Raw genomic sequence first — 14,081 nt, forward strand, 5'->3', positions numbered from 1 at the left:
AACCCAGCATCTGATGCACTTGTCCTGGGAATTTCTTATGCCTCTTTTCTGGGGCACTGCTCCTGGCTCACAGATGGCCCATCGGAGAGTGTGTCTGAGGCAGTGTTTAGACTTGACAGTTCATGCAGCTTTTGTATTCTGATCATGAAATTGCGGACACGTCATGAACATAAACCTACATTTTAAATGTCTACCATGTCACGTGCGACTTCTGCTATCAAACTGTGAAGATCGCATTGAAACGACCGGTCTAGACACACAAGTTGCATTGTGGTTGGATTGTGTTCAGATCTGGCTGACAACTTCAGGAGGTGGTCAGGGACTCAGTGTGCAGATTGTTCCTTAAGACAATTAAGGCAAGGGCCATTTGTCATCTTGTTCTCAACACCAATTTGCTGGTTAACTTTGCTATTATGCACATAGCAACATTGGCTAGGAAAAGGTGCCAGTTCAACAGCGCACTGGTGTGTTTCAGAACCGCCGACAGCGACCACTATCCAACGCGGAAGAATGCGTATTTGTTATATAGGTCGGGACGCAGTCAGGCAACAGAAAATCCATACAGTGGGCGAAGTCATCAGCACTTTGCCCACACGTTTCCAGAACATGTGTTTTGGGAGTGAGAGGCACCTTTTTTTTCAGTATGAGTTTGAGGAAATGTCTTCCTAGTGTGTGAGGAATGTGTTTGTTGGCTTCATAAATCATAGCCAGGTAGCTTATTAGGAAAATTGAAAAGGGAAAATTTGTAGGATTTTTTTGTTATGCTTAACTGTTTGTATTTCCTTTTTAGATTTGCTTCCTGGCTAGTTAGAGGTTAACTGCAGTAGGCCACCATTTGCAGAATGCATACCAGCATTTCAATATAACGCTGCAGAAGGGAATCCGGACAAGGGCTGACCCCATTTAGTCGACTGGTCAATTATTTGGTCGATAGGCTGTTGGTCAAGCTACTGCTTGATTTCTTTAGTCAAGCAGTAGCAACAAAAAACAAATGGCGTACAAGACACCTGTCTGATTTGTTCCTGTCCGAGTCGACTGATCCATTGCGTGAAATTGTATACAGTTATATTACCTAAGAACAATGGTGCAACACAAATAAAATTTGATAACTAACACTCATTCTCCCACGTTGGGTAGTGGTCGCTGTCGGCGGTTCTGAAACGCATCAGTGCGCTGTTGAATTGGCACCTTTTCCTAGACCATGTTGCTATGTACCTAATAGCAAAGTTAACCAGCAAATTGGTGTTGAGAACAAGATGACAAACGGCCCTTACCTTAATTGTCTTAAGAAAAGTGAGGAGAGGGGAAACCAACTTTATTAGGTCTATAATCAATAGCCTAACTATTAACTGTGCCTGGCTTTATAAATAATCTCTGTGTGTATGTACAGTTGAAGTCGGAAGTTTACATGCACCTGAGCTAAATACATTTTAACTCAGTTTTTCACAATTCCTGACATTTAATCATAGTAAAAATTCCCTGTTTTAGGTCAGTTAGGATCACCACTTTATTTTAAGAATGAAATGTCAGAATAATAGTTGAGAATTATTGATTTTTCAGCTTTTATTTCTTACACCACATTCCCAAGTGGTCAGAAGTTTACCTTTAAATTGTTTAACTTGGGTCAAACATTTCGGGTAGCCTTCCACAAGCTTCCCACAATAAGTTGGGTGAATTGTGGCCCATTCCTCCTGACAGAGCTGGTGTAACTGAGTCAGGTTTGCAGGCCTCCTTGCTCACACACTCTTTTTCAGTTTTGCCTACAAATGTTCTATGGGATTGAGGTCGGCATTGTGATGGCCACTCCAATAGCTTGACTTTATTGGCCGTAAGCCATTTTGCAACTTTGGAAGTATGCTTGGGGTCATTGTCCATTTGGAAGACCCATTTGCGACAAAGCCTTAGCTTCCTGACTGATGTCTTGATGTTGCTTCAATATATCCACAGAATTTAACCCCCTCATGATGCCATCTATTTTGTGAAGTGCACCAGTCCCTCCTTCAGCAAAGCACCCCCACAACATGATGCTGCCACCCCCGTGCTTCACGGTTGGAATGGTGTTCTTCGGCTTGCAAGCCTCCCCCTTTTTCCTCCAAACATAACGATGGTCATTGTGGCCAAACAGTTCTATTTTTGTTTCATCAGACCAGAGGACATTTCTCCAAAAAGTACTATCTTTGTCCCCATGTGCAGTTGCAAACCGTAGTCTGGCTTTTTTATGGAGGTTTTGGAGCAATGGCTTCTTCCTTGCCAAGTGGCCTTTCAGGTTATGTCGATATAGGACTCGTTTTACTGTGGATAGAGATACTTTTGTACCTGTTTCCACCAGCATCTTCACAAGCTCCTTTGCTATTGTTCTGGGATTGATTTGCACTTTTCGCACCAGAGTACGTTCATCACTAGGGGACAGAACACGTCTCCTTCCTGAGCGGTATGACGGCTGCGTGGACCCATGGTGTTTATACTTGCGTTTTATTGTTTTTTACAGATGAACATGGTACCTTCAGGCGTTTGGAAATTGCTCCCAACCTGAATTGTGGAGGTCTACAATTTTTTTTTTCTGAGTTCTTGCCTAATTTCTTTTGATTTTCCCATGATGTCAAGCAAAGAGTCACTGAGTTTGAAGGTAGGCCTTGAAATACATCCACAAGTACACCTCCAATTGACTCAAATGATGTCAATTAGCCTCTCTGAACCTTTTAAAATTGAATTTTCTGGAATTTTCCACGCTGTTTAAAGGCACAGTCAACTTAGTGTATGTACACTTCTGACCCACTGGAATTGTGATACAGTGAATGAAGTGAAATAATCCTTCTGTAAACAATTGTTAGAAAACTTACTTCTGTTATGCACAAAGTAGATGTCCTAACCGACTTGCCAAAACTATAGTTTGTTAACAAGAAATTTGTGGAGTAGTTGAAAAATTAGTTTTAATGACTCCAACCTAAATGTATGTAAACTTCAACTGTATATACAGTCATTGGTCTAGACTTGGCTTCGGATAGTATACAAGCGCTACGGGAGTTGTCTATTTCCCCAAAGTGAGAGACCGAACAGGTAATTGAAATAGAACTTAAAGCTACCTAATGTAGCCCCGGTTCTATGACCTTACGAGTCAGATCTCACCATGTTACTCTTCAAGGTGTGCGTAAGGAAGATGTACAGTGCCTTGCGAAAGTATTCGGCCCCCTTGAACTTTGCGACCTTTTGCCACATTTCAGGCTTCAAACATAAAGATATAAAACTGTATTTTTTTGTGAAGAATCAACAACAAGTGGGACACAATCATGAAGTGGAACGACATTTATTGGATATTTCAAACTTTTTTAACAAATCAAAAACTGAACAATTGGGCGTGCAAAATTATTCAGACCCCTTAAGTTAATACTTTGTAGCGCCACCTTTTGCTGCGATTACAGCTGTAAGTCGCTTGGGGTATGTCTCTATCAGTTTTGCACATCGAGAGACTTTTTTTTCACATTCATCCTTGCAAAACAGCTCGAGCTCAGTGAGGTTGGATGGAGAGCATTTGTGAACAGCAGTTTTCAGTTCTTTCCACAGATTCTCGATTGGATTCAGGTCTGGACTTTGACTTGGCCATTCTAACACCTGGATATGTTTATTTTTGAACCATTCCATTGTAGATTTTGCTTTATGTTTTGGATCATTGTCTTGTTGGAAGACAAATCTCCGTCCCAGTCTCAGGTCTTTTGCAGACTCCATCAGGTTTTCTTCCAGAATGGTCCTGTATTTGGCTCCTTCCATCTTCCCATCAATTTTAACCATCTTCCCTGTCCCTGCTGAAGAAAAGCAGGCCCAAACCATGATGCTGCCACCACCATGTTTGACAGTGGGGATGGTGTGTTCAGGGTGATGACCTGTGTTGCTTTTACGCCAAACATAACGTTTTGCATTGTTGCCAAAAAGTTCCATTTTGGTTTCATCTGACCAGAGCACCTTCTTCCACATGTTTGGTGTGTCTCCCAGGTGGCTTGTGGCAAACTTTAAACAACACTTTTTATGGATATCTTTAAGAAATGGCTTTCTTCTTGCCACTCTTCCATAAAGGCCAGATTTGTGCAATATACGACTGATTGTTGTCCTATGGACAGAGTCTCCCACCTCAGCTGTAGATCTCTGCAGTTCATCCAGAGTGATCATGGGCCTCTTGGCTGCATCTCTGATCAGTCTTCTCCTTGTATGAGCTGAAAGTTTAGAGGGACGGCCAGGTCTTGGTAGATTTGCAGTGGTCTGATACTCCTTCCATTTCAATATTATCGCTTGCACAGTGCTCCTTGGGATGTTTAAAGCTTGGGAAATCTTTTTGTATCCAAATCCGGCTTTAAACTTCTTCACAACAGTATCTCGGACCTGCCTGGTGTGTTCCTTGTTCTTCATGATGCTCTCTGCGCTTTTGACGGACCTCTGAGACTATCACAGTGCAGGTGCATTTATACGGAAACTTGATTACACACAGGTGGATTGTATTTATCATCATTAGTCATTTAGGTCAACATTGGATCATTCAGAGATCCTCACTGAACTTCTGGAGAGAGTATGCTGCACTGAAAGTAAAGGGGCTGAATAATTTTGCACGCCCGATCTTTCAGTTTTTGATTTGTTAAAAAAGTTTGAAATATCCAATAAATGTCGTTCCACTTCATGATTGTGTCCCATTTGTTGTTGATTCTTCACAAAAAAATACAGTTTTATATCTTTATGTTTGAAGCCTGAAATGTGGCAAAAGGTCGCAAAGTTCAAGGGGGCCGAATACTTTCGCAAGGCACTGTACTTAGAAGTGAAGATGGGAGCGGACAACTTCCCCTTATATGGGAAGTGGATAGGTCCACTATTGGCCGTTGCTCCTGTCTGTCTACGACAGACGTTGTGTGATTGGATCTTCCTAGACTCTGCCCCTAATGGGACGTTACCCAAAAGTGAGAGACCTTTCATGTTATCAAAGAACTGTGATTATATTAGGTAACTTTAATTTTCCACAGTCCAATAATGACATGATCTCTTCTACCTCACACAGTAGATGTTGTCACTAAAATAAGGTCATCCAAACTAACCTTACAATTGGAATGTAAGCACAGAATTAGCAGCACTGGAACCAGCACACATAAGATGGCACAAAATGTTGTGTTCATTGGAAATTCTGCAACAGGGGACAAGGAACATTGGGCTCAAATGTTTCTGGTAAAGTTCCAAATGTCTTGACCAAACCATACCTTGTATGGCTTCAGTCCTCCCATGAACCTCTGATGCCCATTCACTCCACTGGCCTTGAAAGGGATGTTTGTTGGGGATGGACCTCACTTTTACTGTGTCTTGCTCAAAATGTTCATTGTTCACTGAGATGTTAGTTGAGTGGCGAGCCTCGGCAAACTGGAGGAAAAATATTTGAGGAAATAGATTTATTCACTGGCTTTATTTTTAAAACATTTTTAGCAGGATTTGAGTGTCTTACCTTGCCTTGGTGGCCACTTATGTAGAACAAGTTGGTACTTCAGGTTGTCAATCAGACGATTGTTAGGTAAATATTTGTCATATTGACTTGACATCCTGTTGACAGTGAGATTGAATGGTTTATTGGGTTTGACTGGGGAGAGAAAGACACTTTGGTGTCAAAGATCCGGCATGGAACTGAAGTCCTCAAAAATAAAAGCTTCCTGTTACACTTTACTTTACAGTGCCCTTGTTACTTTGTAATGATTGCTGTAATTACTGTGTACAAAGTATTGCAATTACTCATTATTTTTGCTGTAATTACAATAGACAATAAAGTAGATGGCGCGGGTCAAACGTCTGATTTATGACCCTATGTCCGGATGACGCATTCATGCCCAAATATGGGCATCCGGCCAGGATATCCTGTTCCTGTTGTCTCGTGTTAGAGGGTGTGTTATTTTATATCTATATTGCATCTATTCCTTTGAAGTTGTCATAATGATTGATGTGTAGGGACCTGGTTGAACTGGGGGGCGGGTGTTTGAAATTTTCAGAGGATGACCCCACACCCACCCTATTTTATCGCCCTTAGGGTTGTTGTCTATGAAACAGGAATGTCCGGGGGGGATTGTGTTGGCGAAGACGCCTTATAAATAAAGCCCAGAACAACACATGCGGCCCCAGAACAGTAAACAAGATTTTAAAAATAAAACCCAGAACGTTAAACAGAAAATTATGGCTCCTAGGCCAATTCTCGGGGTGCTATGCGTCACTTGTCACGAACCCAATGATAAAAGCATCGAGGATGTTTTGGGTGAGGCCCCTGAATGTTTTAAAGGAGTTTTGGATACAAGTGAAGGACATATGTCTGACATATTCTAACCTGAGGATTCTACTGTTAAGATATTTACAGACAGTGGACCCAAACCCCTTTATCATGCAAAACCCGGGAGTTTTTCTCCTGTTCTGCGTATGAGAGAATGGCTTAAGATAAGGCTAGCGCTCTGTCAAATTGAACAGGCCCTGAGTGGTACAACCCTGCCAGGATATGCAATGGAAGAACTTGTGTGCGGCGCAGTGATTTGAAGGCCCTAAAGAATCGCTTCAATGGCGTATAGCCCCGACTCCAAAGTGACAATTTTAGCATGTGAACAATTTGATAGTACAAATGCGACGAAGTCTGTCAGTTCATATGTATTTTCCAAAGCCTGCAAGGATGTAAACTTTTTTTATGCTAGTGTTCAGCTTTAAATGGATTGATTACCCTATATTCATAACCCTGATGAATAAGCTGGACAGTCTTTTCCAAAATCATGAACAATTACGGCGCTGGCCCTGTATATACATGTATCACTAGCCACTTTAACTATGCCACTTTGTTTACATACTCATCTCATATGTATATACTGTACTCAATACCATCTACTGTATATTGCCTATGCCGCTCTGTACCATCACTCATTCATATATCTTTATGTACATATTCTTTATCCCCTTACACTTGTGTCTGTCTATAAGGTAGTAGTTTTGGAATTGTTAGCTAGACTAGAAGCACAAGCATTTCGCTACACTCGCATTAACATCTGCTAACCATGTGTATGTGACAAATACATTTTGATTTGATTTGATATCCTTAAGACATACCCAGGATCGACATGCCAGACGTTTGATCTATCCCTGGAGTGAAAACTTACGGAGCCTTGACGGAGCGTGTGTGGGATATCCTGCGAGCAAGAGAGCCTGTCTTGACGCGGGTGAATTGGAGACGGGTGGGGGTCGGGGCTAACCAGGCCCTTTATCTGTAATAAATGAATAGTAAAAATGTTTAATTATAACATGTTTTAAACTGTATGTACTAAAGATTTAGATTTAAAGGGGATTAATGCTATATCTCAACCCTTAACCCTTAACGAACGGGGAAGCTGTCTTTTCTCTCTCGCCCCGGTCTGTCGCTGAGAAATGCAATGTCTTATTTTATACGAATACAGTCTTTCCTACAAAGTTATGTTATAAACATTAATGGTTAATACAAGTTTAGTACTGTCTGGTGTAAGTGTGTAAGTGTTGTACAACCACTGTTTATAAATAAAACATGTGCATGTTTTTATATTGTGCAGTAAAATTGTTTTAAAAAGGTCTGTACTAAATATTATGAATTAACTAAATGTTATCTCACAGTTTAACGAAAGGAATATCACGCGCCCTCTCTCTCCCAATCTGTCCCTGAGAAAAAAGGCTTTCCGGGAAGACATGTGCGTGCTAGTGTAGGTGTGTGTGTTTCAAAAACAAAGGGGAGGGGTGTGTGTTCAACAATGCCATGGAATTTGCACTCAAGGCTCTATCTCTCTCTTTCTGTCAAGATATCTGGCTACCCCAATCAAAAAAGCGTGTGGGGTTGTATGGGGGCTGTGTTTGTGCGACTCTTCAAATGGGCACTTTCGATTCATTTACCACACATGCCTTTCAAATACGTATTTATCTCACCCCCAAGGACGTGGGGGGCTAAAAAGTCAAACAACCCCGGCAGAATATATCTTGTCTAGACAACCTCCTACGGTTTAAAACATATGTTATTTGTAATCAGTGTATATACAAACGGTCCCCCTCCACCCAGGTCTATAAATTTATATCGGACACCCCCCACGCTGCTACCCATGATGTTGTAGGAAATCAAAAGGAAATACTGGCAGACATAATATGTCGAGACAACCACCTGTGGTTTTGGGTTCTCTGAACATTCAGAGGTCCTCCTTTGAGCCAAGACTGCGGAGCGAGGGCTCGTGAAACAGATACTAACCCCTCTGTACAAACGACCAAAAGCGCCAGACACCTGGCCAACAGCCCAGAACAGCTCAAAGATAATCAATGAATCCGTCCTAATGGAGCTTTCTGAAGGTGAGTTAGTGAAAATAATATATTAGATTTGGAGGCGGGGAATGGTATGGATATTTTTGATATTATTGTAATATTAAACCGGCGTGATATGTTTTTTTAAACGGGGGGCAATGATTGTTTAGGTAATATGTCAAATGCACGTATTCTTATAATTTAAAATGTATATATATAAATATAAATATATGTTAATATTATCTAACGTTTGTAGGGTATCCATCCTTTACGCAGTTGCTCAGGGGAATAAATTATCTGGAACAGCCTTCGTTAGAAGGGGGTTCAGAGGAGCAAAACGCATGCAGCCAGTCCCCATCACATTATTGTAGACGTAAGTCCAAGAATAAAATACATAAGAATATTTATACATTAAAAACAAAAAGTGTGCACCCTATATTAAAAGCTATTTTTGTGTTTACAGCTGACATACCACCAAGAAGGATAACGGCCTCCTTATGGACCCTGAACGACTTCCGAGGATAAATATATATATATATATATATATATATATATATATATTATTCGGGTTTTTTTTATACATATTTTATTATTTTTACATTTTTTGATGATTCGATATGTTAAAACAATGACAAATAATGTTTTTTCAGACTCCAACGAGACATGCCCAGCAGAATCTGGAATACCTGGTGAAAGAGCCCCCGGTTTCCGCGATCCGTCAGAACAGCCCTTGTCAAAAAAGCTGAGGTAATTTAATTATGTATTGTTAATATATAGTATTATACCTGAAATGTATGACTTTTTTATATCTAACATATTTTATGTTTAATAACGTATTTTGTATGTATTATTTTCTTTCAGACTCCTCCCCGGCGTATAACGGCACAGAAGACCTCACACACCTGGAGCACGCAGAGGATTTCGGCTCACCAGACGTTCAAAATGAAACAACGAAACCGGAGGATTTCATCGTTCATGACATTTCAGAGGTAGACGACCTGCTATTATGGGAGGCGGCCAACCTTCTTGATTCAGCCAATTCTTTGGTGGAAACACCCGAACCTGAAATAGAACAAGCTAGGTTTTTCACAGCCTTTTCCAGGGCTCTAAAATCCCGAAAGGTTTTGCTCCACAAACGAACGAGCAACAATACCGTCAGCATCTATCCTTCAGGCATAGAACAATGTCACGTTTGTTAAACAGCAAAACCGATTTAAAAAACGCAAATACAGGCGCTAGAAACATATATGTAACATGTATCCTTCCAGAATACCACAAGAACACACATCATTAATTATCCAAATGGCTGAGCCAACAGACATACTTGAGACAGTTGAAACCCTGTTATCCCAAGCTATAATTAACCAGATGAATGAGGCTTGGGTAACATACATAATACCGATAGATGAAAACATATTATCCCCAATACCCCCGAACTCATATAAATAATTAATCGTATGAATGAGTCAGGGACGACCAATGAAAAACTTTTATCCCAGATTACTGAATTCCTCATATCGTCAATTAACCAGATGAATGAAAGCATAAGATCTTCTACACCGGACACCCCACAAACCCCGCCATTAACGCCCATGTCCGAAGAGTCTGAAACGCAATACAATGTTTTTGAGGAATTGGAAAATTGTCTAATAAATCAGGAGGGAGATGGTATTGATAGAAGTGTCTGGGTTGTGTACCGAAATAAATTCAGCAATACAGAGATTCGACAATTTTTCAATTTCACATGGGTGAAACAGAATCTTTACTTTGCAGTGTTTTATGTGATGATACTGGATACTCTGACAGATCTGTTAGACAGGGCAAGAGATTATGGCGAACCTCGTGATGTCTTACAGTTGGAAATTTGTGGAGATAGCTTGCATAACACGGTATCTCTTATTTTACCCAATGGCGAAGCAGATCTTGAACAATTTATAGCCCTGCTGGAACGACTTGTTCAGTCAAATTTATCCTTCATAGCCGATATGACCCTCGAGCTTGTAGTGCAAATAATACGTCAACCCCTGGGTGGCGAGGGTCAGAGAAGAAAACTAGATAGCCTAATGCAATTAGAAATATCTCATAAACGTTCACAATCCTGCCTGGTAAAAAGCTATGCTTTGCAATAGGCCTAGCACATTTACTCAACCCTGGGTGTACAGATCTAGCGGCGTTACTACACAAGGCTAGAGAGCTCCAAACGGCCGTGGGTCTAGGTATACAGGATGCGGTGGCTTTCTTGGACATAGTCAAGTTTGAAAACCTTCTGAACATCAAGATTGTGGTTTTGTACCACAGTAGAGCTAATGCAGCTCTCTTGAAATTCCAAAACAACCCTCATCCTCAGATTCTGTACTTTTATGTGCAAAACGCCCACTATTATGCTATTACCAACATCACCGTGTTTTTAGACGCACTATATGTCTTTACATCGTGCCATACCAGCTACACCCAAAAGGTGTTATAACTGTTCAGTATGTCTGGATGAAAATTGTCCGATGCCGCCCTTAAACCTGACACCCTGTGGGGATTGTCACCGCAAATGTCGTTCGGCCTACTGTTACGAAAAACACAAAATTGAAACATGGCACCCCAAGGCCTGTAAATCTGTAAGCAGTTGTGACATTAACTTCTTATGGCTGCAGGGGCAGTATTGAGTAGCTTGGATGAAAGGTGCCCAGAGTAAACTGCCAGCTCCTCAGTCCCAGTTGCTAATATATGCATGTTATTATTAGTATTGGATAGAAAACACTCTGAAGTTTCTAAAACTGTTTGAATGATGTCTGTGAGTATAACAAAACTCATATGGCAAACAGGAAGTGGGAAATCTGAAGTTGAGATACATATATGTTTGAGGAATTTTAATTATGAGATTTCTGTTGTTTGAATTTGGCGCTCTGCACTTTCACTGGCTGTTGTCATATCAAACCCGTTAACAAGAAATATCCAACATGCCATTGCAATTACAACCGTAAAATAGACAGCCCTAAACCTTGTGTGTGGAATCATACATTGCCCACACTGTAAAGGGCCTTTGAGAAACAGAGACGCTGATGTGTTTCAAGAAGTGCCACACAAGTGTTATATTCAGCCCTTGGCTGAAGATGAACATTCAGAGAAATAAGTGTTCTATGATTTTGAGACAAATCAGCAATCAGGGGTTCATTTGCCAATTTTTGTATCTACCATGACTTTCAAGTGGTCGGCAGAGGGCTCCAATTGTGCACTGCTCTTTCTAAAACACTTTAGAAAACCCCAGTACAGAAACTTCACGTTTATAGCGCATGATTCTAGAGCCTATGACTCCTACCTTCTTCTGAACCCCTTGATACAGCAAGGCGTTGCACCCAGTGTCATATTTCAAGGTAGTAAAATCTTGTGTTTTGTAGACCCCGCCTTCAACCAGAGATACATTGACAGTTTAAGCTTCTTACCCATGAGATTGGCTCAAATGCCAGAGGCCTTGGGTTTTGAAAACTCTGTGAAAGGTTGTTTTTCCCACTTCTTCACATCTGAGGAGAATCTACATTATATTGTATCTTATCCCAGCCCCGAAATGTACGAGTGTGATCAAATGTCTCCCAAAGAGCGTGAGAGATTCGTGACGTGGTACGAGACAGTAAGTTCAGACGTATTTTTGTCCTCGTCCTGTCGTGTCCCGTATATATATATATATATATATTTACAACTTTTTTTTTCACATACATTTTTAATTTTCCAAAAACTCATCTTCAGAACACTCTCCTGCAATCCGCTTCACCAATTTATATTTATATAAAAAAAGTATTATTTACCTCAGATCTGTGATCCTCCGAGAGGCTAGCCAGAAATTAGCCAGAAGCTAGCCGGGAGCTAGCCAGAAGCTGGTCCAGAAGCTACTCTGAAGCTGGTTCAGGGGCTAGTTCAGAAGCTAGTTAGCTTATTTACTGGCTAATCGTTGGTACTCAGCTGACCACGGTTTGTGGTCATCGGCTGTCCTTTGGCTCGAGAATCTATCGCCAGTTTTGTACGGCGTGGTGCAGCGCAGCGCGTCTCGGAGCGGAACATATCGGACCAATTTTTCTCTCCATGTCCCTGGATTTCGGCCGCTGGCTCTGGACGTCCATGCCTGGATCTCGCAGCTAGCTAGCTGCTATCCGTGTGACTATCGGCTTTCGTCGATTCCGGAGCTAACATCAATTGTTCCGGAGCTAGCCAGCTGAAGAGTTCCATTAATCACTCCTGGGCTGCAGTCACCTATCCGGACCCGTTTTGCTGCCTACGCGGAGCCCCACCGGGCCTTCACGGCTAGACTGCCGACGTTGTCTACCCGAGGGAATTGTCCGGCTGGCTCCTCCGGCGTAACGTTGCCTGGGCGCCCATCTGCGGCCTGCTAGCCGTTGGCTATCTTATCGGCTGCTATCTGAATAGACAATCGGACAATTTTTATTTTGTTTTATTTTTATTTATTTATTTATTTTTATTCTTGGGCCTCTATAACTATATCTATTGTTTTTATTTTTGTTGTTGTTGTGTGATTTGGATTCATCCCCTCTACCACACGGAAACCCACAAATCTACTGACGGAACGCAAGAGTTGGCTAATAACAGACCTCCATCTTATGCTAGCTTGCTCCTATGCTAGCTTGCTACCGATTTAGCTGTCTAAATCGCCGTGACCCCCAACCAACCTCTCCACTCACTGGACCCTTTTGATCACTCGACTGAGCATGCCTCTCCTTCATGTCAATATGCCTTGTCCATTGCTGTTCTGGTTAGTGTTTATTGGCTTATTTCACTGTAGAGCCTCTAGTCCTGCTCATTATACCTTATCCAACCTATTAGTTCCACCACCCACACATGCAATGACATCTCCTGGTTTCAATGATGTTTCTAGAGACAATATCTCTCTCTTCATCACTCAATACCTAGGTTTACCTCCACTGTATTCACATCCTACCTTACCTTTGTCTGTACATTATACCTTGATGCTATTTTATCGCCCCCAGAAACCTCCTTTTACTCTCTGTTCCAGACGTTCTAAACGTCCAATTCTTATTGCTTTTAGCCGCACCCTTATTCTACTCCTACTCTGTTCATCTGGCGATGTAGAGGTGAATCCAGGCCCTGCAGTTCCTAGCTCCACTCCTATTCCCCAGGCGCTCTCTTTTGACGACTTCTGTAACCGTAATAGCCTTGGTTTTATGCATGTTAACATTAGAAGCCTCCTCCCTAAGTTTGTTCTATTCACTGCTTTAGCACACTCTGCCAACCCGGATGTTCTAGCTGTGTCTGAATCCTGGCTTAGGAAGACCACCAAAAATTCAGACATTTTAATTCCAAACTACAACATTTTCAGACAAGATAGAACTGCCAAAGGGGGTGGTGTTGCAATCTACTGCAAAGATAGCCTGCAGAGTTCTGTCATACTATCCAGGTCTGTACCCAAACAATTTGAACTTCTACTTTTAAAAATCCACCTCTCTAAAAACAAGTCTCTCACCGTTGCCGCCTGCTATAGACCACCCTCTGCCCCCAGCTGTGCTCTGGACACCATATGTGAACTGATTGCCCCCCATCTATCTTCAGAGCTTGTGCTGCTAGGCGACCTAAACTGGAACATGCTTAACACCCCAGCCATCCTACAATCTAAACTTGATGCCCTCAACCTCACACAAATTATCAATGAACCTACCAGGTACCTCCCCAAAGCCTTAAACACGGGCACCCTCATAGATATCATCCTAACCAACTTGCCCTCTAAATACACCTCTGCTGTTTTCAACCAAGATCTCAGTGATCAC

The sequence above is a fragment of the Oncorhynchus clarkii genome, chromosome 20, assembly GCF_045791955.1.
Source record: "Oncorhynchus clarkii lewisi isolate Uvic-CL-2024 chromosome 20, UVic_Ocla_1.0, whole genome shotgun sequence".
In the NCBI taxonomy this organism is placed as follows: Eukaryota; Metazoa; Chordata; class Actinopteri; order Salmoniformes; family Salmonidae; genus Oncorhynchus; species Oncorhynchus clarkii.